We start from the raw sequence: 21200 nt of genomic DNA, 5'->3' as shown, positions 1-21200 counted from the left end.
ATGTGCATGTTTTCGGGAGTGGAAAGGCTTGCAGAGTGTTAAAGTAGCTTTTTCTCTCCGCTGGAAAGCTGCACGCTCAGTGCCAGTGTTCTGCAGCTTCTTTCTTCACGTTTCAGCAGCTAGCACGCTCTCCGTGTGCTGGAGAAGCGGCAGAGGCTTCCTTGCCGGAGAAGCGGCACCTTCGCCGGCAGAGAGCATCCTGCCGGCCGCGGTGCGCTCCGGAGCGGGGGCTTGTGCCGAAAGAGGCCGGCAACAGGCGCTTACCTTCGGACAGCTCCGGATCCCCGTCTAATGCGTCTCTTGTCGCCTACACGGCAGGGAAAAGCTTTTCCACTCTGTCTAGGAAGGAGAAAGTGTGCCAGCACAGCAAATGCCTCCCGGACTTTCCCTGCAATTCAGCAAGTGCTTTGCAGTTTGAAATTGGAAGGAAAGCCTCAGATTTAGCAGCCAGAGCTTCAGGAGGAGCAGCAGCGAGCACAGCATCGCTTTTGCAGCAGCTCCTTCCATGTGCATGTTTTTGGGAGTGGAAAGGCTTGCAGAGTGTTAAAGTAGCTTTTTCTCTCCGCTGGAAAGCTGCACGCTCAGTGCCAGTCTTCTGCAGCTTCTTTCTTCACGTTTCAGCAGCTAGCACGCTCTCCGTGTGCTGGAGAAGCGGCAGAGGCTTCCTTGCCGGAGAAGCGGCACCTTCGCCGGCAGAGAGCATCCTGCCGGCCGCGGTGCGCTCCGGAGCGGGGGCTTGTGCCGAAAGAGGCCGGCAACAGGCGCTTACCTTCGGACAGCTCCGGATCGCCGTCTAATGCGTCTCTTGTCGCCTACACGGCAGGGAAAAGCTTTTCCACTCTGTCTAGGAAGGAGAAAGTGTGCCAGCACAGCAAATGCCTCCCGGACTTTCCCTGCAATTCAGCAAGTGCTTTGCAGCTTGAAATTGGAAGGAAAGCCTCAGATTTAGCAGCCAGAGCTTCAGGAGGAGCAGCAGCGAGCACAGCATCGCTTTTGCAGCAGCTCCTTCCATGTGCATGTTTTTGGGAGTGGAAAGGCTTGCAGAGTGTTAAAGTAGCTTTTTCTCTCCGCTGGAAAGCTGCACGCTCAGTGCCAGTGTTCTGCAGCTTCTTTCTTCACGTTTCAGCAGCTAGCACGCTCTCCGTGTGCTGGAGAAGCGGCAGAGGCTTCCTTGCCGGAGAAGCGGCACCTTCGCCGGCAGAGAGCATCCTGCCGGCCGCGGTGCGCTCCGGAGCGGGGGCTTGTGCCGAAAGAGGCCGGCAACAGGCGCTTACCTTCGGACAGCTCCGGATCGCCGTCTAATGCGTCTCTTGTCGCCTACACGGCAGGGAAAAGCTTTTCCACTCTGTCTAGGAAGGAGAAAGTGTGCCAGCACAGCAAATGCCTCCCGGACTTTCCCTGCAATTCAGCAAGTGCTTTGCAGCTTGAAATTGGAAGGAAAGCCTCAGATTTAGCAGCCAGAGCTTCAGGAGGAGCAGCAGCGAGCACAGCATCGGTTTTGCAGCAGCTCCTTCCATGTGCATGTTTTTGGGAGTTGAAAGGCTTGCAGAGTGTTAAAGTAGCTTTTTCTCTCAGCTGGAAAGCTGCACGCTCAGTGCCAGTGTTCTGCAGCTTCTTTCTTCACGTTTCAGCAGCTAGCACGCTCTCCGTGTGCTGGAGAAGCGGCAGAGGCTTCCTTGCCGGAGAAGCGGCACCTTCGCCGGCAGAGAGCATCCTGCCGGCCGCAGTGCGCTCCGGAGCGGGGGCTTGTGCCGAAAGAGGCCGGCAACAGGCGCTTACCTTCGGACAGCTCCGGATCGCCGTCTAATGCGTCTCTTGTCGCCTACACGGCAGGGAAAAGCTTTTCCACTCTGTCTAGGAAGGAGAAAGTGTGCCAGCACAGCAAATGCCTCCCGGACTTTCCCTGCAATTCAGCAAGTGCTTTGCAGCTTGAAATTGGAAGGAAAGCCTCAGATTTAGCAGCCAGAGCTTCAGGAGGAGCAGCAGCGAGCACAGCATCGCTTTTGCAGCAGCTCCTTCCATGTGCATGTTTTTGGGAGTGGAAAGGCTTGCAGAGTGTTAAAGTAGCTTTTTCTCTCCGCTGGAAAGCTGCACGCTCAGTGCCAGTCTTCTGCAGCTTCTTTCTTCACGTTTCAGCAGCTAGCACGCTCTCCGTGTGCTGGAGAAGCGGCAGAGGCTTCCTTGCCGGAGAAGCGGCACCTTCGCCGGCAGAGAGCATCCTGCCGGCCGCGGTGCGCTCCGGAGCGGGGGCTTGTGCCGAAAGAGGCCGGCAACAGGCGCTTACCTTCGGACAGCTCCGGATCGCCGTCTAATGCGTCTCTTGTCGCCTACACGGCAGGGAAAAGCTTTTCCACTCTGTCTAGGAAGGAGAAAGTGTGCCAGCACAGAAAATGCCTCCCGGACTTTCCCTGCAATTCAGCAAGTGCTTTGCAGCTTGAAATTGGAAGGAAAGCCTCAGATTTAGCAGCCAGAGCTTCAGGAGGAGCAGCAGCGAGCACAGCATCGGTTTTGCAGCAGCTCCTTCCATGTGCATGTTTTCGGGAGTGGAAAGGCTTGCAGAGTGTTAAAGTAGCTTTTTCTCTCCGCTGGAAAGCTGCACGCTCAGTGCCAGTGTTCTGCAGCTTCTTTCTTCACGTTTCAGCAGCTAGCACGCTCTCCGTGTGCTGGAGAAGCGGCAGAGGCTTCCTTGCCGGAGAAGCGGCACCTTCGCCGGCAGAGAGCATCCTGCCGGCCGCGGTGCGCTCCGGAGCGGGGGCTTGTGCCGAAAGAGGCCGGCAACAGGCGCTTACCTTCGGACAGCTCCGGATCGCCGTCTAATGCGTCTCTTGACGCCTACACGGCAGGGAAAAGCTTTTCCACTCTGTCTAGGAAGGAGAAAGTGTGCCAGCACAGCAAATGCCTCCCGGACTTTCCCTGCAATTCAGCAAGTGCTTTGCAGCTTGAAATTGGAAGGAAAGCCTCAGATTTAGCAGCCAGAGCTTCAGGAGGAGCAGCAGCGAGCACAGCATCGCTTTTGCAGCAGCTCCTTCCATGTGCATGTTTTTGGGAGTTGAAAGGCTTGCAGAGTGTTAAAGTAGCTTTTTCTCTCCGCTGGAAAGCTGCACGCTCAGTGCCAGTGTTCTGCAGCTTCTTTCTTCACGTTTCAGCAGCTAGCACGCTCTCCGTGTGCTGGAGAAGCGGCAGAGGCTTCCTTGCCGGAGAAGCGGCACCTTCGCCGGCAGAGAGCATCCTGCCGGCCGCGGTGCGCTCCGGAGCGGGGGCTTGTGCCGAAAGAGGCCGGCAACAGGCGCTTACCTTCGGACAGCTCCGGATCGCCGTCTAATGCGTCTCTTGTCGCCTACACGGCAGGGAAAAGCTTTTCCACTCTGTCTAGGAAGGAGAAAGTGTGCCAGCACAGCAAATGCCTCCCGGACTTTCCCTGCAATTCAGCAAGTGCTTTGCAGCTTGAAATTGGAAGGAAAGCCTCAGATTTAGCAGCCAGAGCTTCAGGAGGAGCAGCAGCGAGCACAGCATCGCTTTTGCAGCAGCTCCTTCCATGTGCATGTTTTTGGGAGTTGAAAGGCTTGCAGAGTGTTAAAGTAGCTTTTTCTCTCCGCTGGAAAGCTGCACGCTCAGTGCCAGTGTTCTGCAGCTTCTTTCTTCACGTTTCAGCAGCTAGCACGCTCTCCGTGTGCTGGAGAAGCGGCAGAGGCTTCCTTGCCGGAGAAGCGGCACCTTCGCCGGCAGAGAGCATCCTGCCGGCCGCAGTGCGCTCCGGAGCGGGGGCTTGTGCCGAAAGAGGCCGGCAACAGGCGCTTACCTTCGGACAGCTCCGGATCGCCGTCTAATGCGTCTCTTGTCGCCTACACGGCAGGGAAAAGCTTTTCCACTCTGTCTAGGAAGGAGAAAGTGTGCCAGCACAGCAAATGCCTCCCGGACTTTCCCTGCAATTCAGCAAGTGCTTTGCAGCTTGAAATTGGAAGGAAAGCCTCAGATTTAGCAGCCAGAGCTTCAGGAGGAGCAGCAGCGAGCACAGCATCGGTTTTGCAGCAGCTCCTTCCATGTGCATGTTTTTGGGAGTGGAAAGGCTTGCAGAGTGTTAAAGTAGCTTTTTCTCTCCGCTGGAAAGCTGCACGCTCAGTGCCAGTGTTCTGCAGCTTCTTTCTTCACGTTTCAGCAGCTAGCACGCTCTCCGTGTGCTGGAGAAGCGGCAGAGGCTTCCTTGCCGGAGAAGCGGCACCTTCGCCGGCAGAGAGCATCCTGCCGGCCGCGGTGCGCTCCGGAGCGGGGGCTTGTGCCGAAAGAGGCCGGCAACAGGCGCTTACCTTCGGACAGCTCCGGATCGCCGTCTAATGCGTCTCTTGTCGCCTACACGGCAGGGAAAAGCTTTTCCACTCTGTCTAGGAAGGAGAAAGTGTGCCAGCACAGCAAATGCCTCCCGGACTTTCCCTGCAATTCAGCAAGTGCTTTGCAGCTTGAAATTGGAAGGAAAGCCTCAGATTTAGCAGCCAGAGCTTCAGGAGGAGCAGCAGCGAGCACAGCATCGGTTTTGCAGCAGCTCCTTCCATGTGCATGTTTTCGGGAGTGGAAAGGCTTGCAGAGTGTTAAAGTAGCTTTTTCTCTCTGCTGGAAAGCTGCACGCTCAGTGCCAGTGTTCTGCAGCTTCTTTCTTCACGTTTCAGCAGCTAGCACGCTCTCCGTGTGCTGGAGAAGCGGCAGAGGCTTCCTTGCCGGAGAAGCGGCACCTTCGCCGGCAGAGAGCATCCTGCCGGCCGCGGTGCGCTCCGGAGCGGGGGCTTGTGCCGAAAGAGGCCGGCAACAGGCGCTTACCTTCGGACAGCTCCGGATCGCCGTCTAATGCGTCTCTTGACGCCTACACGGCAGGGAAAAGCTTTTCCACTCTGTCTAGGAAGGAGAAAGTGTGCCAGCACAGCAAATGCCTCCCGGACTTTCCCTGCAATTCAGCAAGTGCTTTGCAGCTTGAAATTGGAAGGAAAGCCTCAGATTTAGCAGCCAGAGCTTCAGGAGGAGCAGCAGCGAGCACAGCATCGCTTTTGCAGCAGCTCCTTCCATGTGCATGTTTTTGGGAGTTGAAAGGCTTGCAGAGTGTTAAAGTAGCTTTTTCTCTCCGCTGGAAAGCTGCACGCTCAGTGCCAGTGTTCTGCAGCTTCTTTCTTCACGTTTCAGCAGCTAGCACGCTCTCCGTGTGCTGGAGAAGCGGCAGAGGCTTCCTTGCCGGAGAAGCGGCACCTTCGCCGGCAGAGAGCATCCTGCCGGCCGCGGTGCGCTCCGGAGCGGGGGCTTGTGCCGAAAGAGGCCGGCAACAGGCGCTTACCTTCGGACAGCTCCGGATCGCCGTCTAATGCGTCTCTTGTCGCCTACACGGCAGGGAAAAGCTTTTCCACTCTGTCTAGGAAGGAGAAAGTGTGCCAGCACAGCAAATGCCTCCCGGACTTTCCCTGCAATTCAGCAAGTGCTTTGCAGCTTGAAATTGGAAGGAAAGCCTCAGATTTAGCAGCCAGAGCTTCAGGAGGAGCAGCAGCGAGCACAGCATCGGTTTTGCAGCAGCTCCTTCCATGTGCATGTTTTCGGGAGTGGAAAGGCTTGCAGAGTGTTAAAGTAGCTTTTTCTCTCCGCTGGAAAGCTGCACGCTCAGTGCCAGTGTTCTGCAGCTTCTTTCTTCACGTTTCAGCAGCTAGCACGCTCTCCGTGTGCTGGAGAAGCGGCAGAGGCTTCCTTGCCGGAGAAGCGGCACCTTCGCCGGCAGAGAGCATCCTGCCGGCCGCGGTGCGCTCCGGAGCGGCGGCTTGTGCCGAAAGAGGCCGGCAACAGGCGCTTACCTTCGGACAGCTCCGGATCGCCGTCTAATGCGTCTCTTGACGCCTACACGGCAGGGAAAAGCTTTTCCACTCTGTCTAGGAAGGAGAAAGTGTGCCAGCACAGCAAATGCCTCCCGGACTTTCCCTGCAATTCAGCAAGTGCTTTGCAGCTTGAAATTGGAAGGAAAGCCTCAGATTTAGCAGCCAGAGCTTCAGGAGGAGCAGCAGCGAGCACAGCATCGCTTTTGCAGCAGCTCCTTCCATGTGCATGTTTTTGGGAGTGGAAAGGCTTGCAGAGTGTTAAAGTAGCTTTTTCTCTCCGCTGGAAAGCTGCACGCTCAGTGCCAGTCTTCTGCAGCTTCTTTCTTCACGTTTCAGCAGCTAGCACGCTCTCCGTGTGCTGGAGAAGCGGCAGAGGCTTCCTTGCCGGAGAAGCGGCACCTTCGCCGGCAGAGAGCATCCTGCCGGCCGCGGTGCGCTCCGGAGCGGGGGCTTGTGCCGAAAGAGGCCGGCAACAGGCGCTTACCTTCGGACAGCTCCGGATCGCCGTCTAATGCGTCTCTTGACGCCTACACGGCAGGGAAAAGCTTTTCCACTCTGTCTAGGAAGGAGAAAGTGTGCCAGCACAGCAAATGCCTCCCGGACTTTCCCTGCAATTCAGCAAGTGCTTTGCAGCTTGAAATTGGAAGGAAAGCCTCAGATTTAGCAGCCAGAGCTTCAGGAGGAGCAGCAGCGAGCACAGCATCGCTTTTGCAGCAGCTCCTTCCATGTGCATGTTTTTGGGAGTTGAAAGGCTTGCAGAGTGTTAAAGTAGCTTTTTCTCTCCGCTGGAAAGCTGCACGCTCAGTGCCAGTCTTCTGCAGCTTCTTTCTTCACGTTTCAGCAGCTAGCACGCTCTCCGTGTGCTGGAGAAGCGGCAGAGGCTTCCTTGCCGGAGAAGCGGCACCTTCGCCGGCAGAGAGCATCCTGCCGGCCGCGGTGCGCTCCGGAGCGGGGGCTTGTGCCGAAAGAGGCCGGCAACAGGCGCTTACCTTCGGACAGCTCCGGATCGCCGTCTAATGCGTCTCTTGACGCCTACACGGCAGGGAAAAGCTTTTCCACTCTGTCTAGGAAGGAGAAAGTGTGCCAGCACAGCAAATGCCTCCCGGACTTTCCCTGCAATTCAGCAAGTGCTTTGCAGCTTGAAATTGGAAGGAAAGCCTCAGATTTAGCAGCCAGAGCTTCAGGAGGAGCAGCAGCGAGCACAGCATCGCTTTTGCAGCAGCTCCTTCCATGTGCATGTTTTTGGGAGTGGAAAGGCTTGCAGAGTGTTAAAGTAGCTTTTTCTCTCCGCTGGAAAGCTGCACGCTCAGTGCCAGTCTTCTGCAGCTTCTTTCTTCACGTTTCAGCAGCTAGCACGCTCTCCGTGTGCTGGAGAAGCGGCAGAGGCTTCCTTGCCGGAGAAGCGGCACCTTCGCCGGCAGAGAGCATCCTGCCGGCCGCGGTGCGCTCCGGAGCGGGGGCTTGTGCCGAAAGAGGCCGGCAACAGGCGCTTACCTTCGGACAGCTCCGGATCGCCGTCTAATGCGTCTCTTGACGCCTACACGGCAGGGAAAAGCTTTTCCACTCTGTCTAGGAAGGAGAAAGTGTGCCAGCACAGCAAATGCCTCCCGGACTTTCCCTGCAATTCAGCAAGTGCTTTGCAGCTTGAAATTGGAAGGAAAGCCTCAGATTTAGCAGCCAGAGCTTCAGGAGGAGCAGCAGCGAGCACAGCATCGCTTTTGCAGCAGCTCCTTCCATGTGCATGTTTTTGGGAGTGGAAAGGCTTGCAGAGTGTTAAAGTAGCTTTTTCTCTCCGCTGGAAAGCTGCACGCTCAGTGCCAGTCTTCTGCAGCTTCTTTCTTCACGTTTCAGCAGCTAGCACGCTCTCCGTGTGCTGGAGAAGCGGCAGAGGCTTCCTTGCCGGAGAAGCGGCACCTTCGCCGGCAGAGAGCATCCTGCCGGCCGCGGTGCGCTCCGGAGCGGGGGCTTGTGCCGAAAGAGGCCGGCAACAGGCGCTTACCTTCGGACAGCTCCGGATCGCCGTCTAATGCGCCTCTTGTCGCCTACACGGCAGGGAAAAGCTTTTCCACTCTGTCTAGGAAGGAGAAAGTGTGCCAGCACAGCAAATGCCTCCCGGACTTTCCCTGGAATTCAGCAAGTGCTTTGCAGCTTGAAATTGGAAGGAAAGCCTCAGATTTAGCAGCCAGAGCTTCAGGAAAAGCAGCAGCGAGCACAGCATCGGTTTTGCAGCAGCTCCTTCCATGTGCATGTTTTTGGGAGTGGAAAGGCTTGCAGAGTGTTAAAGTAGCTTTTTCTCTCCGCTGGAAAGCTGCACGCTCAGTGCCAGTCTTCTGCAGCTTCTTTCTTCACGTTTCAGCAGCTAGCACGCTCTCCGTGTGCTGGAGAAGCGGCAGAGGCTTCCTTGCCGGAGAAGCGGCACCTTCGCCGGCAGAGAGCATCCTGCCGGCCGCGGTGCGCTCCGGAGCGGGGGCTTGTGCCGAAAGAGGCCGGCAACAGGCGCTTACCTTCGGACAGCTCCGGATCGCCGTCTAATGCGTCTCTTGTCGCCTACACGGCAGGGAAAAGCTTTTCCACTCTGTCTAGGAAGGAGAAAGTGTGCCAGCACAGCAAATGCCTCCCGGACTTTCCCTGCAATTCAGCAAGTGCTTTGCAGCTTGAAATTGGAAGGAAAGCCTCAGATTTAGCAGCCAGAGCTTCAGGAGGAGCAGCAGCGAGCACAGCATCGCTTTTGCAGCAGCTCCTTCCATGTGCATGTTTTTGGGAGTGGAAAGGCTTGCAGAGTGTTAAAGTAGCTTTTTCTCTCCGCTGGAAAGCTGCACGCTCAGTGCCAGTCTTCTGCAGCTTCTTTCTTCACGTTTCAGCAGCTAGCACGCTCTCCGTGTGCTGGAGAAGCGGCAGAGGTTTCCTTGCCGGAGAAGCGGCACCTTCGCCGGCAGAGAGCATCCTGCCGGCCGCGGTGCGCTCCGGAGCGGGGGCTTGTGCCGAAAGAGGCCGGCAACAGGCGCTTACCTTCGGACAGCTCCGGATCGCCGTCTAATGCGTCTCTTGTCGCCTACACGGCAGGGAAAAGCTTTTCCACTCTGTCTAGGAAGGAGAAAGTGTGCCAGCACAGCAAATGCCTCCCGGACTTTCCCTGCAATTCAGCAAGTGCTTTGCAGCTTGAAATTGGAAGGAAAGCCTCAGATTTAGCAGCCAGAGCTTCAGGAGGAGCAGCAGCGAGCACAGCATCGCTTTTGCAGCAGCTCCTTCCATGTGCATGTTTTTGGGAGTGGAAAGGCTTGCAGAGTGTTAAAGTAGCTTTTTCTCTCCGCTGGAAAGCTGCACGCTCAGTGCCAGTGTTCCGCAGCTTCTTTCTTCACGTTTCAGCAGCTAGCACGCTCTCCGTGTGCTGGAGAAGCGGCAGAGGCTTCCTTGCCGGAGAAGCGGCACCTTCGCCGGCAGAGAGCATCCTGCCGGCCGCGGTGCGCTCCGGAGCGGGGGCTTGTGCCGAAAGAGGCCGGCAACAGGCGCTTACCTTCGGACAGCTCCGGATCGCCGTCTAATGCGTCTCTTGTCGCCTACACGGCAGGGAAAAGCTTTTCCACTCTGTCTAGGAAGGAGAAAGTGTGCCAGCACAGCAAATGCCTCCCGGACTTTCCCTGCAATTCAGCAAGTGCTTTGCAGTTTGAAATTGGAAGGAAAGCCTCAGATTTAGCAGCCAGAGCTTCAGGAGGAGCAGCAGCGAGCACAGCATCGCTTTTGCAGCAGCTCCTTCCATGTGCATGTTTTTGGGAGTGGAAAGGCTTGCAGAGTGTTAAAGTAGCTTTTTCTCTCCGCTGGAAAGCTGCACGCTCAGTGCCAGTGTTCTGCAGCTTCTTTCTTCACGTTTCAGCAGCTAGCACGCTCTCCGTGTGCTGGAGAAGCGGCAGAGGCTTCCTTGCCGGAGAAGCGGCACCTTCGCCGGCAGAGAGCATCCTGCCGGCCGCGGTGCGCTCCGGAGCGGGGGCTTGTGCCGAAAGAGGCCGGCAACAGGCGCTTACCTTCGGACAGCTCCGGATCGCCGTCTAATGCGTCTCTTGTCGCCTACACGGCAGGGAAAAACTTTTCCACTCTGTCTAGGAAGGAGAAAGTGTGCCAGCACAGCAAATGCCTCCCGGACTTTCCCTGCAATTCAGCAAGTGCTTTGCAGTTTGAAATTGGAAGGAAAGCCTCAGATTTAGCAGCCAGAGCTTCAGGAGGAGCAGCAGCGAGCACAGCATCGGTTTTGCAGCAGCTCCTTCCATGTGCATGTTTTTGGGAGTTGAAAGGCTTGCAGAGTGTTAAAGTAGCTTTTTCTCTCCGCTGGAAAGCTGCACGCTCAGTGCCAGTCTTCTGCAGCTTCTTTCTTCACGTTTCAGCAGCTAGCACGCTCTCCGTGTGCTGGAGAAGCGGCAGAGGCTTCCTTGCCGGAGAAGCGGCACCTTCGCCGGCAGAGAGCATCCTGCCGGCCGCGGTGCGCTCCGGAGCGGGGGCTTGTGCCGAAAGAGGCCGGCAACAGGCGCTTACCTTCGGACAGCTCCGGATCGCCGTCTAATGCGTCTCTTGACGCCTACACGGCAGGGAAAAGCTTTTCCACTCTGTCTAGGAAGGAGAAAGTGTGCCAGCACAGCAAATGCCTCCCGGACTTTCCCTGCAATTCAGCAAGTGCTTTGCAGCTTGAAATTGGAAGGAAAGCCTCAGATTTAGCAGCCAGAGCTTCAGGAGGAGCAGCAGCGAGCACAGCATCGCTTTTGCAGCAGCTCCTTCCATGTGCATGTTTTTGGGAGTGGAAAGGCTTGCAGAGTGTTAAAGTAGCTTTTTCTCTCCGCTGGAAAGCTGCACGCTCAGTGCCAGTCTTCTGCAGCTTCTTTCTTCACGTTTCAGCAGCTAGCACGCTCTCCGTGTGCTGGAGAAGCGGCAGAGGCTTCCTTGCCGGAGAAGCGGCACCTTCGCCGGCAGAGAGCATCCTGCCGGCCGCGGTGCGCTCCGGAGCGGGGGCTTGTGCCGAAAGAGGCCGGCAACAGGCGCTTACCTTCGGACAGCTCCGGATCGCCGTCTAATGCGTCTCTTGTCGCCTACACGGCAGGGAAAAGCTTTTCCACTCTGTCTAGGAAGGAGAAAGTGTGCCAGCACAGCAAATGCCTCCCGGACTTTCCCTGCAATTCAGCAAGTGCTTTGCAGCTTGAAATTGGAAGGAAAGCCTCAGATTTAGCAGCCAGAGCTTCAGGAGGAGCAGCAGCGAGCACAGCATCGCTTTTGCAGCAGCTCCTTCCATGTGCATGTTTTTGGGAGTGGAAAGGCTTGCAGAGTGTTAAAGTAGCTTTTTCTCTCCGCTGGAAAGCTGCACGCTCAGTGCCAGTGTTCTGCAGCTTCTTTCTTCACGTTTCAGCAGCTAGCACGCTCTCCGTGTGCTGGAGAAGCGGCAGAGGCTTCCTTGCCGGAGAAGCGGCACCTTCGCCGGCAGAGAGCATCCTGCCGGCCGCAGTGCGCTCCGGAGCGGGGGCTTGTGCCGAAAGAGGCCGGCAACAGGCGCTTACCTTCGGACAGCTCCGGATCGCCGTCTAATGCGTCTCTTGTCGCCTACACGGCAGGGAAAAGCTTTTCCACTCTGTCTAGGAAGGAGAAAGTGTGCCAGCACAGCAAATGCCTCCCGGACTTTCCCTGCAATTCAGCAAGTGCTTTGCAGCTTGAAATTGGAAGGAAAGCCTCAGATTTAGCAGCCAGAGCTTCAGGAGGAGCAGCAGCGAGCACAGCATCGCTTTTGCAGCAGCTCCTTCCATGTGCATGTTTTTGGGAGTGGAAAGGCTTGCAGAGTGTTAAAGTAGCTTTTTCTCTCCGCTGGAAAGCTGCACGCTCAGTGCCAGTGTTCTGCAGCTTCTTTCTTCACGTTTCAGCAGCTAGCACGCTCTCCGTGTGCTGGAGAAGCGGCAGAGGCTTCCTTGCCGGAGAAGCGGCACCTTCGCCGGCAGAGAGCATCCTGCCGGCCGCGGTGCGCTCCGGAGCGGGGGCTTGTGCCGAAAGAGGCCGGCAACAGGCGCTTACCTTCGGACAGCTCCGGATCGCCGTCTAATGCGTCTCTTGACGCCTACACGGCAGGGAAAAGCTTTTCCACTCTGTCTAGGAAGGAGAAAGTGTGCCAGCACAGCAAATGCCTCCCGGACTTTCCCTGCAATTCAGCAAGTGCTTTGCAGCTTGAAATTGGAAGGAAAGCCTCAGATTTAGCAGCCAGAGCTTCAGGAGGAGCAGCAGCGAGCACAGCATCGCTTTTGCAGCAGCTCCTTCCATGTGCATGTTTTTGGGAGTGGAAAGGCTTGCAGAGTGTTAAAGTAGCTTTTTCTCTCCGCTGGAAAGCTGCACGCTCAGTGCCAGTGTTCTGCAGCTTCTTTCTTCACGTTTCAGCAGCTAGCACGCTCTCCGTGTGCTGGAGAAGCGGCAGAGGCTTCCTTGCCGGAGAAGCGGCACCTTCGCCGGCAGAGAGCATCCTGCCGGCCGCGGTGCGCTCCGGAGCGGGGGCTTGTGCCGAAAGAGGCCGGCAACAGGCGCTTACCTTCGGATAGCTCCGGATCCCCGTCTAATGCGCCTCTTGTCGCCTACACGGCAGGGAAAAGCTTTTCCACTCTGTCTAGGAAGGAGAAAGTGTGCCAGCACAGCAAATGCCTCCCGGACTTTCCCTGCAATTCAGCAAGTGCTTTGCAGCTTGAAATTGGAAGGAAAGCTTCAGATTTAGCAGCCAGAGCTTCAGGAGGAGCAGCAGCGAGCACAGCATCGGTTTTGCAGCAGCTCCTTCCATGTGCATGTTTTTGGGAGTGGAAAGGCTTGCAGAGTGTTAAAGTAGCTTTTTCTCTCCGCTGGAAAGCTGCACGCTCAGTGCCAGTCTTCTGCAGCTTCTTTCTTCACGTTTCAGCAGCTAGCACGCTCTCCGTGTGCTGGAGAAGCGGCAGAGGCTTCCTTGCCGGAGAAGCGGCACCTTCGCCGGCAGAGAGCATCCTGCCGGCCGCGGTGCGCTCCGGAGCGGGGGCTTGTGCCGAAAGAGGCCGGCAACAGGCGCTTACCTTCGGACAGCTCCGGATCCCCGTCTAATGCGTCTCTTGTCGCCTACACGGCAGGGAAAAGCTTTTCCACTCTGTCTAGGAAGGAGAAAGTGTGCCAGCACAGCAAATGCCTCCCGGACTTTCCCTGCAATTCAGCAAGTGCTTTGCAGCTTGAAATTGGAAGGAAAGCCTCAGATTTAGCAGCCAGAGCTTCAGGAGGAGCAGCAGCGAGCACAGCATCGGTTTTGCAGCAGCTCCTTCCATGTGCATGTTTTTGGGAGTGGAAAGGCTTGCAGAGTGTTAAAGTAGCTTTTTCTCTCCGCTGGAAAGCTGCACGCTCAGTGCCAGTGTTCCGCAGCTTCTTTCTTCACGTTTCAGCAGCTAGCACGCTCTCCGTGTGCTGGAGAAGCGGCAGAGGCTTCCTTGCCGGAGAAGCGGCACCTTCGCCGGCAGAGAGCATCCTGCCGGCCGCGGTGCGCTCCGGAGCGGGGGCTTGTGCCGAAAGAGGCCGGCAACAGGCGCTTACCTTCGGACAGCTCCGGATCGCCGTCTAATGCGTCTCTTGTCGCCTACACGGCAGGGAAAAGCTTTTCCACTCTGTCTAGGAAGGAGAAAGTGTGCCAGCACAGCAAATGCCTCCCGGACTTTCCCTGCAATTCAGCAAGTGCTTTGCAGCTTGAAATTGGAAGGAAAGCCTCAGATTTAGCAGCCAGAGCTTCAGGAGGAGCAGCAGCGAGCACAGCATCGCTTTTGCAGCAGCTCCTTCCATGTGCATGTTTTTGGGAGTGGAAAGGCTTGCAGAGTGTTAAAGTAGCTTTTTCTCTCCGCTGGAAAGCTGCACGCTCAGTGCCAGTGTTCTGCAGCTTCTTTCTTCACGTTTCAGCAGCTAGCACGCTCTCCGTGTGCTGGAGAAGCGGCAGAGGCTTCCTTGCCGGAGAAGCGGCACCTTCGCCGGCAGAGAGCATCCTGCCGGCCGCGGTGCGCTCCGGAGCGGGGGCTTGTGCCGAAAGAGGCCGGCAACAGGCGCTTACCTTCGGACAGCTCCGGATCGCCGTCTAATGCGTCTCTTGACGCCTACACGGCAGGGAAAAGCTTTTCCACTCTGTCTAGGAAGGAGAAAGTGTGCCAGCACAGCAAATGCCTCCCGGACTTTCCCTGCAATTCAGCAAGTGCTTTGCAGTTTGAAATTGAAAGGAAAGCCTCAGATTTAGCAGCCAGAGCTTCAGGAGGAGCAGCAGCGAGCACAGCATCGCTTTTGCAGCAGCTCCTTCCATGTGCATGTTTTTGGGAGTTGAAAGGCTTGCAGAGTGTTAAAGTAGCTTTTTCTCTCCGCTGGAAAGCTGCACGCTCAGTGCCAGTCTTCTGCAGCTTCTTTCTTCACGTTTCAGCAGCTAGCACGCTCTCCGTGTGCTGGAGAAGCGGCAGAGGCTTCCTTGCCGGAGAAGCGGCACCTTCGCCGGCAGAGAGCATCCTGCCGGCCGCGGTGCGCTCCGGAGCGGGGGCTTGTGCCGAAAGAGGCCGGCAACAGGCGCTTACCTTCGGACAGCTCCGGATCCCCGTCTAATGCGTCTCTTGTCGCCTACACGGCAGGGAAAAGCTTTTCCACTCTGTCTAGGAAGGAGAAAGTGTGCCAGCACAGCAAATGCCTCCCGGACTTTCCCTGCAATTCAGCAAGTGCTTTGCAGCTTGAAATTGGAAGGAAAGCCTCAGATTTAGCAGCCAGAGCTTCAGGAGGAGCAGCAGCGAGCACAGCATCGCTTTTGCAGCAGCTCCTTCCATGTGCATGTTTTTGGGAGTGGAAAGGCTTGCAGAGTGTTAAAGTAGCTTTTTCTCTCCGCTGGAAAGCTGCACGCTCAGTGCCAGTCTTCTGCAGCTTCTTTCTTCACGTTTCAGCAGCTAGCACGCTCTCCGTGTGCTGGAGAAGCGGCAGAGGCTTCCTTGCCGGAGAAGCGGCACCTTCGCCGGCAGAGAGCATCCTGCCGGCCGCGGTGCGCTCCGGAGCGGGGGCTTGTGCCGAAAGAGGCCGGCAACAGGCGCTTACCTTCGGACAGCTCCGGATCGCCGTCTAATGCGTCTCTTGTCGCCTACACGGCAGGGAAAAGCTTTTCCACTCTGTCTAGGAAGGAGAAAGTGTGCCAGCACAGCAAATGCCTCCCGGACTTTCCCTGCAATTCAGCAAGTGCTTTGCAGCTTGAAATTGGAAGGAAAGCCTCAGATTTAGCAGCCAGAGCTTCAGGAGGAGCAGCAGCGAGCACAGCATCGGTTTTGCAGCAGCTCCTTCCATGTGCATGTTTTTGGGAGTTGAAAGGCTTGCAGAGTGTTAAAGTAGCTTTTTCTCTCAGCTGGAAAGCTGCACGCTCAGTGCCAGTGTTCTGCAGCTTCTTTCTTCACGTTTCAGCAGCTAGCACGCTCTCCGTGTGCTGGAGAAGCGGCAGAGGCTTCCTTGCCGGAGAAGCGGCACCTTCGCCGGCAGAGAGCATCCTGCCGGCCGCGGTGCGCTCCGGAGCGGGGGCTTGTGCCGAAAGAGGCCGGCAACAGGCGCTTACCTTCGGACAGCTCCGGATCGCCGTCTAATGCGCCTCTTGTCGCCTACACGGCAGGGAAAAGCTTTTCCACTCTGTCTAGGAAGGAGAAAGTGTGCCAGCACAGCAAATGCCTCCCGGACTTTCCCTGCAATTCAGCAAGTGCTTTGCAGCTTGAAATTGGAAGGAAAGCCTCAGATTTAGCAGCCAGAGCTTCAGGAGGAGCAGCAGCGAGCACAGCATCGCTTTTGCAGCAGCTCCTTCCATGTGCATGTTTTTGGGAGTGGAAAGGCTTGCAGAGTGTTAAAGTAGCTTTTTCTCTCCGCTGGAAAGCTGCACGCTCAGTGCCAGTGTTCTGCAGCTTCTTTCTTCACGTTTCAGCAGCTAGCACGCTCTCCGTGTGCTGGAGAAGCGGCAGAGGCTTCCTTGCCGGAGAAGCGGCACCTTCGCCGGCAGAGAGCATCCTGCCGGCCGCGGTGCGCTCCGGAGCGGGGGCTTGTGCCGAAAGAGGCCGGCAACAGGCGCTTACCTTCGGACAGCTCCGGATCGCCGTCTAATGCGCCTCTTGTCGCCTACACGGCAGGGAAAAGCTTTTCCACTCTGTCTAGGAAGGAGAAAGTGTGCCAGCACAGCAAATGCCTCCCGGACTTTCCCTGCAATTCAGCAAGTGCTTTGCAGCTTGAAATTGGAAGGAAAGCCTCAGATTTAGCAGCCAGAGCTTCAGGAGGAGCAGCAGCGAGCACAGCATCGCTTTTGCAGCAGCTCCTTCCATGTGCATGTTTTTGGGAGTGGAAAGGCTTGCAGAGTGTTAAAGTAGCTTTTTCTCTCCGCTGGAAAGCTGCACGCTCAGTGCCAGTGTTCTGCAGCTTCTTTCTTCACGTTTCAGCAGCTAGCACGCTCTCCGTGTGCTGGAGAAGCGGCAGAGGCTTCCTTGCCGGAGAAGCGGCACCTTCGCCGGCAGAGAGCATCCTGCCGGCCGCGGTGCGCTCCGGAGCGGGGGCTTGTGCCGAAAGAGGCCGGCAACAGGCGCTTACCTTCGGACAGCTCCGGATCGCCGTCTAATGCGTCTCTTGTCGCCTACACGGCAGGGAAAAGCTTTTCCACTCTGTCTAGGAAGGAGAAAGTGTGCCAGCACAGCAAATGCCTCCCGGACTTTCCCTGCAATTCAGCAAGTGCTTTGCAGCTTGAAATTGGAAGGAAAGCTTCAGATTTAGCAGCCAGAGCTTCAGGAGGAGCAGCAGCGAGCACAGCATCGGTTTTGCAGCAGCTCCTTCCATGTGCATGTTTTTGGGAGTGGAAAGGCTTGCAGAGTGTTAAAGTAGCTTTTTCTCTCCGCTGGAAAGCTGCACGCTCAGTGCCAGTCTTCTGCAGCTTCTTTCTTCACGTTTCAGCAGCTAGCACGCTCTCCGTGTGCTGGAGAAGCGGCAGAGGCTTCCTTGCCGGAGAAGCGGCACCTTCGCCGGCAGAGAGCATCCTGCCGGCCGCGGTGCGCTCCGGAGCGGGGGCTTGTGCCGAAAGAGGCCGGCAACAGGCGCTTACCTTCGGACAGCTCCGGATCGCCGTCTAATGCGTCTCTTGTCGCCTACACGGCAGGGAAAAGCTTTTCCACTCTGTCTAGGAAGGAGAAAGTGTGCCAGCACAGCAAATGCCTCCCGGACTTTCCCTGCAATTCAGCAAGTGCTTTGCAGCTTGAAATTGGAAGGAAAGCCTCAGATTTAGCAGCCAGAGCTTCAGGAGGAGCAGCAGCGAGCACAGCATCGGTTTTGCAGCAGCTCCTTCCATGTGCATGTTTTTGGGAGTGGAAAGGCTTGCAGAGTGTTAAAGTAGCTTTTTCTCTCCGCTGGAAAGCTGCACGCTCAGTGCCAGTGTTCCGCAGCTTCTTTCTTCACGTTTCAGCAGCTAGCACGCTCTCCGTGTGCTGGAGAAGCGGCAGAGGCTTCCTTGCCGGAGAAGCGGCACCTTCGCCGGCAGAGAGCATCCTGCCGGCCGCGGTGCGCTCCGGAGCGGGGGCTTGTGCCGAAAGAGGCCGGCAACAGGCGCTTACCTTCGGACAGCTCCGGATCGCCGTCTAATGCGTCTCTTGTCGCCTACACGGCAGGGAAAAGCTTTTCCACTCTGTCTAGGAAGGAGAAAGTGTGCCAGCACAGCAAGTGCCTCCCGGACTTTCCCTGCAATTCAGCAAGTGCTTTGCAGCTTGAAATTGGAAGGAAAGCCTCAGATTTAGCAGCCAGAGCTTCAGGAGGAGCAGCAGCGAGCACAGCATCGGTTTTGCAGCAGCTCCTTCCATGTGCATGTTTTTGGGAGTGGAAAGGCTTGCAGAGTGTTAAAGTAGCTTTTTCTCTCCGCTGGAAAGCTGCACGCTCAGTGCCAGTGTTCTGCAGCTTCTTTCTTCACGTTTCAGCAGCTAGCACGCTCTCCGTGTGCTGGAGAAGCGGCAGAGGCTTCCTTGCCGGAGAAGCGGCACCTTCGCCGGCAGAGAGCATCCTGCCGGCCGCGGTGCGCTCCGGAGCGGGGGCTTGTGCCGAAAGAGGCCGGCAACAGGCGCTTACCTTCGGACAGCTCCGGATCGCCGTCTAATGCGTCTCTTGTCGCCTACACGGCAGGGAAAAACTTTTCCACTCTGTCTAGGAAGGAGAAAGTGTGCCAGCACAGCAAATGCCTCCCGGACTTTCCCTGCAATTCAGCAAGTGCTTTGCAGTTTGAAATTGGAAGGAAAGCCTCAGATTTAGCAGCCAGAGCTTCAGGAGGAGCAGCAGCGAGCACAGCATCGCTTTTGCAGCAGCTCCTTCCATGTGCATGTTTTTGGGAGTTGAAAGGCTTGCAGAGTGTTAAAGTAGCTTTTTCTCTCCGCTGGAAAGCTGCACGCTCAGTGCCAGTCTTCTGCAGCTTCTTTCTTCACGTTTCAGCAGCTAGCACGCTCTCCGTGTGCTGGAGAAGCGGCAGAGGCTTCCTTGCCGGAGAAGCGGCACCTTCGCCGGCAGAGAGCATCCTGCCGGCCGCGGTGCGCTCCGGAGCGGGGGCTTGTGCCGAAAGAGGCCGGCAACAGGCGCTTACCTTCGGACAGCTCCGGATCGCCGTCTAATGCGTCTCTTGTCGCCTACACGGCAGGGAAAAGCTTTTCCACTCTGTCTAGGAAGGAGAAAGTGTGCCAGCACAGCAAATGCCTCCCGGACTTTCCCTGCAATTCAGCAAGTGCTTTGCAGCTTGAAATTGGAAGGAAAGCCTCAGATTTAGCAGCCAGAGCTTCAGGAGGAGCAGCAGCGAGCACAGCATCGCTTTTGCAGCAGCTCCTTCCATGTGCATGTTTTTGGGAGTGGAAAGGCTTGCAGAGTGTTAAAGTAGCTTTTTCTCTCCGCTGGAAAGCTGCACGCTCAGTGCCAGTGTTCTGCAGCTTCTTTCTTCACGTTTCAGCAGCTAGCACGCTCTCCGTGTGCTGGAGAAGCGGCAGAGGCTTCCTTGCCGGAGAAGCGGCACCTTCGCCGGCAGAGAGCATCCTGCCGGCCGCGGTGCGCTCCGGAGCGGGGGCTTGTGCCGAAAGAGGCCGGCAACAGGCGCTTACCTTCGGACAGCTCCGGATCGCCGTCTAATGCGTCTCTTGTCGCCTACACGGCAGGGAAAAGCTTTTCCACTCTGTCTAGGAAGGAGAAAGTGTGCCAGCACAGCAAATGCCTCCCGGACTTTCCCTGCAATTCAGCAAGTGCTTTGCAGCTTGAAATTGGAAGGAAAGCCTCAGATTTAGCAGCCAGAGCTTCAGGAGGAGCAGCAGCGAGCACAGCATCGGTTTTGCAGCAGCTCCTTCCATGTGCATGTTTTTGGGAGTTGAAAGGCTTGCAGAGTGTTAAAGTAGCTTTTTCTCTCAGCTGGAAAGCTGCACGCTCAGTGCCAGTGTTCTGCAGCTTCTTTCTTCACGTTTCAGCAGCTAGCACGCTCTCCGTGTGCTGGAGAAGCGGCAGAGGCTTCCTTGCCGGAGAAGCGGCACCTTCGCCGGCAGAGAGCATCCTGCCGGCCGCGGTGCGCTCCGGAGCGGGGGCTTGTGCCGAAAGAGGCCGGCAACAGGCGCTTACCTTCGGACAGCTCCGGATCGCCGTCTAATGCGCCTCTTGTCGCCTACACGGCAGGGAAAAGCTTTTCCACTCTGTCTAGGAAGGAGAAAGTGTGCCAGCACAGCAAATGCCTCCCGGACTTTCCCTGCAATTCAGCAAGTGCTTTGCAGCTTGAAATTGGAAGGAAAGCCTCAGATTTAGCAGCCAGAGCTTCAGGAGGAGCAGCAGCGAGCACAGCATCGCTTTTGCAGCAGCTCCTTCCATGTGCATGTTTTTGGGAGTGGAAAGGCTTGCAGAGTGTTAAAGTAGCTTTTTCTCTCCGCTGGAAAGCTGCACGCTCAGTGCCAGTCTTCTGCAGCTTCTTTCTTCACGTTTCAGCAGCTAGCACGCTCTCCGTGTGCTGGAGAAGCGGCAGAGGCTTCCTTGCCGGAGAAGCGGCACCTTCGCCGGCAGAGAGCATCCTGCCGGCCGCGGTGCGCTCCGGAGCGGGGGCTTGTGCCGAAAGAGGCCGGCAACAGGCGCTTACCTTCGGACAGCTCCGGATCGCCGTCTAATGCGCCTCTTGTCGCCTACACGGCAGGGAAAAGCTTTTCCACTCTGTCTAGGAAGGAGAAAGTGTGCCAGCACAGCAAATGCCTCCCGGACTTTCCCTGCAATTCAGCAAGTGCTTTGCAGCTTGAAATTGGAAGGAAAGCCTCAGATTTAGCAGCCAGAGCTTCAGGAGGAGCAGCAGCGAGCACAGCATCGCTTTTGCAGCAGCTCCTTCCATGTGCATGTTTTTGGGAGTGGAAAGGCTTGCAGAGTGTTAAAGTAGCTTTTTCTCTCCGCTGGAAAGCTGCACGCTCAGTGCCAGTGTTCTGCAGCTTCTTTCTTCACGTTTCAGCAGCTAGCACGCTCTCCGTGTGCTGGAGAAGCGGCAGAGGCTTCCTTGCCGGAGAAGCGGCACCTTCGCCGGCAGAGAGCATCCTGCCGGCCGCGGTGCGCTCCGGAGCGGGGGCTTGTGCCGAAAGAGGCCGGCAACAGGCGCTTACCTTCGGACAGCTCCGGATCGCCGTCTAATGCGTCTCTTGTCGCCTACACGGCAGGGAAAAGCTTTTCCACTCTGTCTAGGAAGGAGAAAGTGTGCCAGCACAGCAAATGCCTCCCGGACTTTCCCTGGAATTCAGCAAGTGCTTTGCAGCTTGAAATTGGAAGGAAAGCCTCAGATTTAGCAGCCAGAGCTTCAGGAGGAGCAGCAGCGAGCACAGCATCGGTTTTGCAGCAGCTCCTTCCATGTGCATGTTTTTGGGAGTGGAAAGGCTTGCAGAGTGTTAAAGTAGCTTTTTCTCTCCGCTGGAAAGCTGCACGCTCAGTGCCAGTGTTCTGCAGCTTCTTTCTTCACGTTTCAGCAGCTAGCACGCTCTCCGTGTGCTGGAGAAGCGGCAGAGGCTTCCTTGCCGGAGAAGCGGCACCTTCGCCGGCAGAGAGCATCCTGCCGGCCGCGGTGCGCTCCGGAGCGGGGGCTTGTGCCGAAAGAGGCCGGCAACAGGCGCTTACCTTCGGATAGCTCCGGATCGCCGTCTAATGCGTCTCTTGTCGCCTACACGGCAGGGAAAAGCTTTTCCACTCTGTCTAGGAAGGAGAAAGTGTGCCAGCACAGCAAATGCCTCCCGGACTTTCCCTGCAATTCAGCAAGTGCTTTGCAGCTTGAAATTGGAAGGAAAGCTTCAGATTTAGCAGCCAGAGCTTCAGGAAAAGCAGCAGCGAGCACAGCATCGCTTTTGCAGC

Source organism: Fringilla coelebs, assembly GCF_963513975.1.
Source record: "Fringilla coelebs genome assembly, contig: SCAFFOLD_62, whole genome shotgun sequence".
Taxonomy (NCBI): Eukaryota; Metazoa; Chordata; class Aves; order Passeriformes; family Fringillidae; genus Fringilla; species Fringilla coelebs.
The sequence above is the reverse complement of the archived record's forward strand: the minus strand, read 5'-3'. Positions refer to the sequence as shown.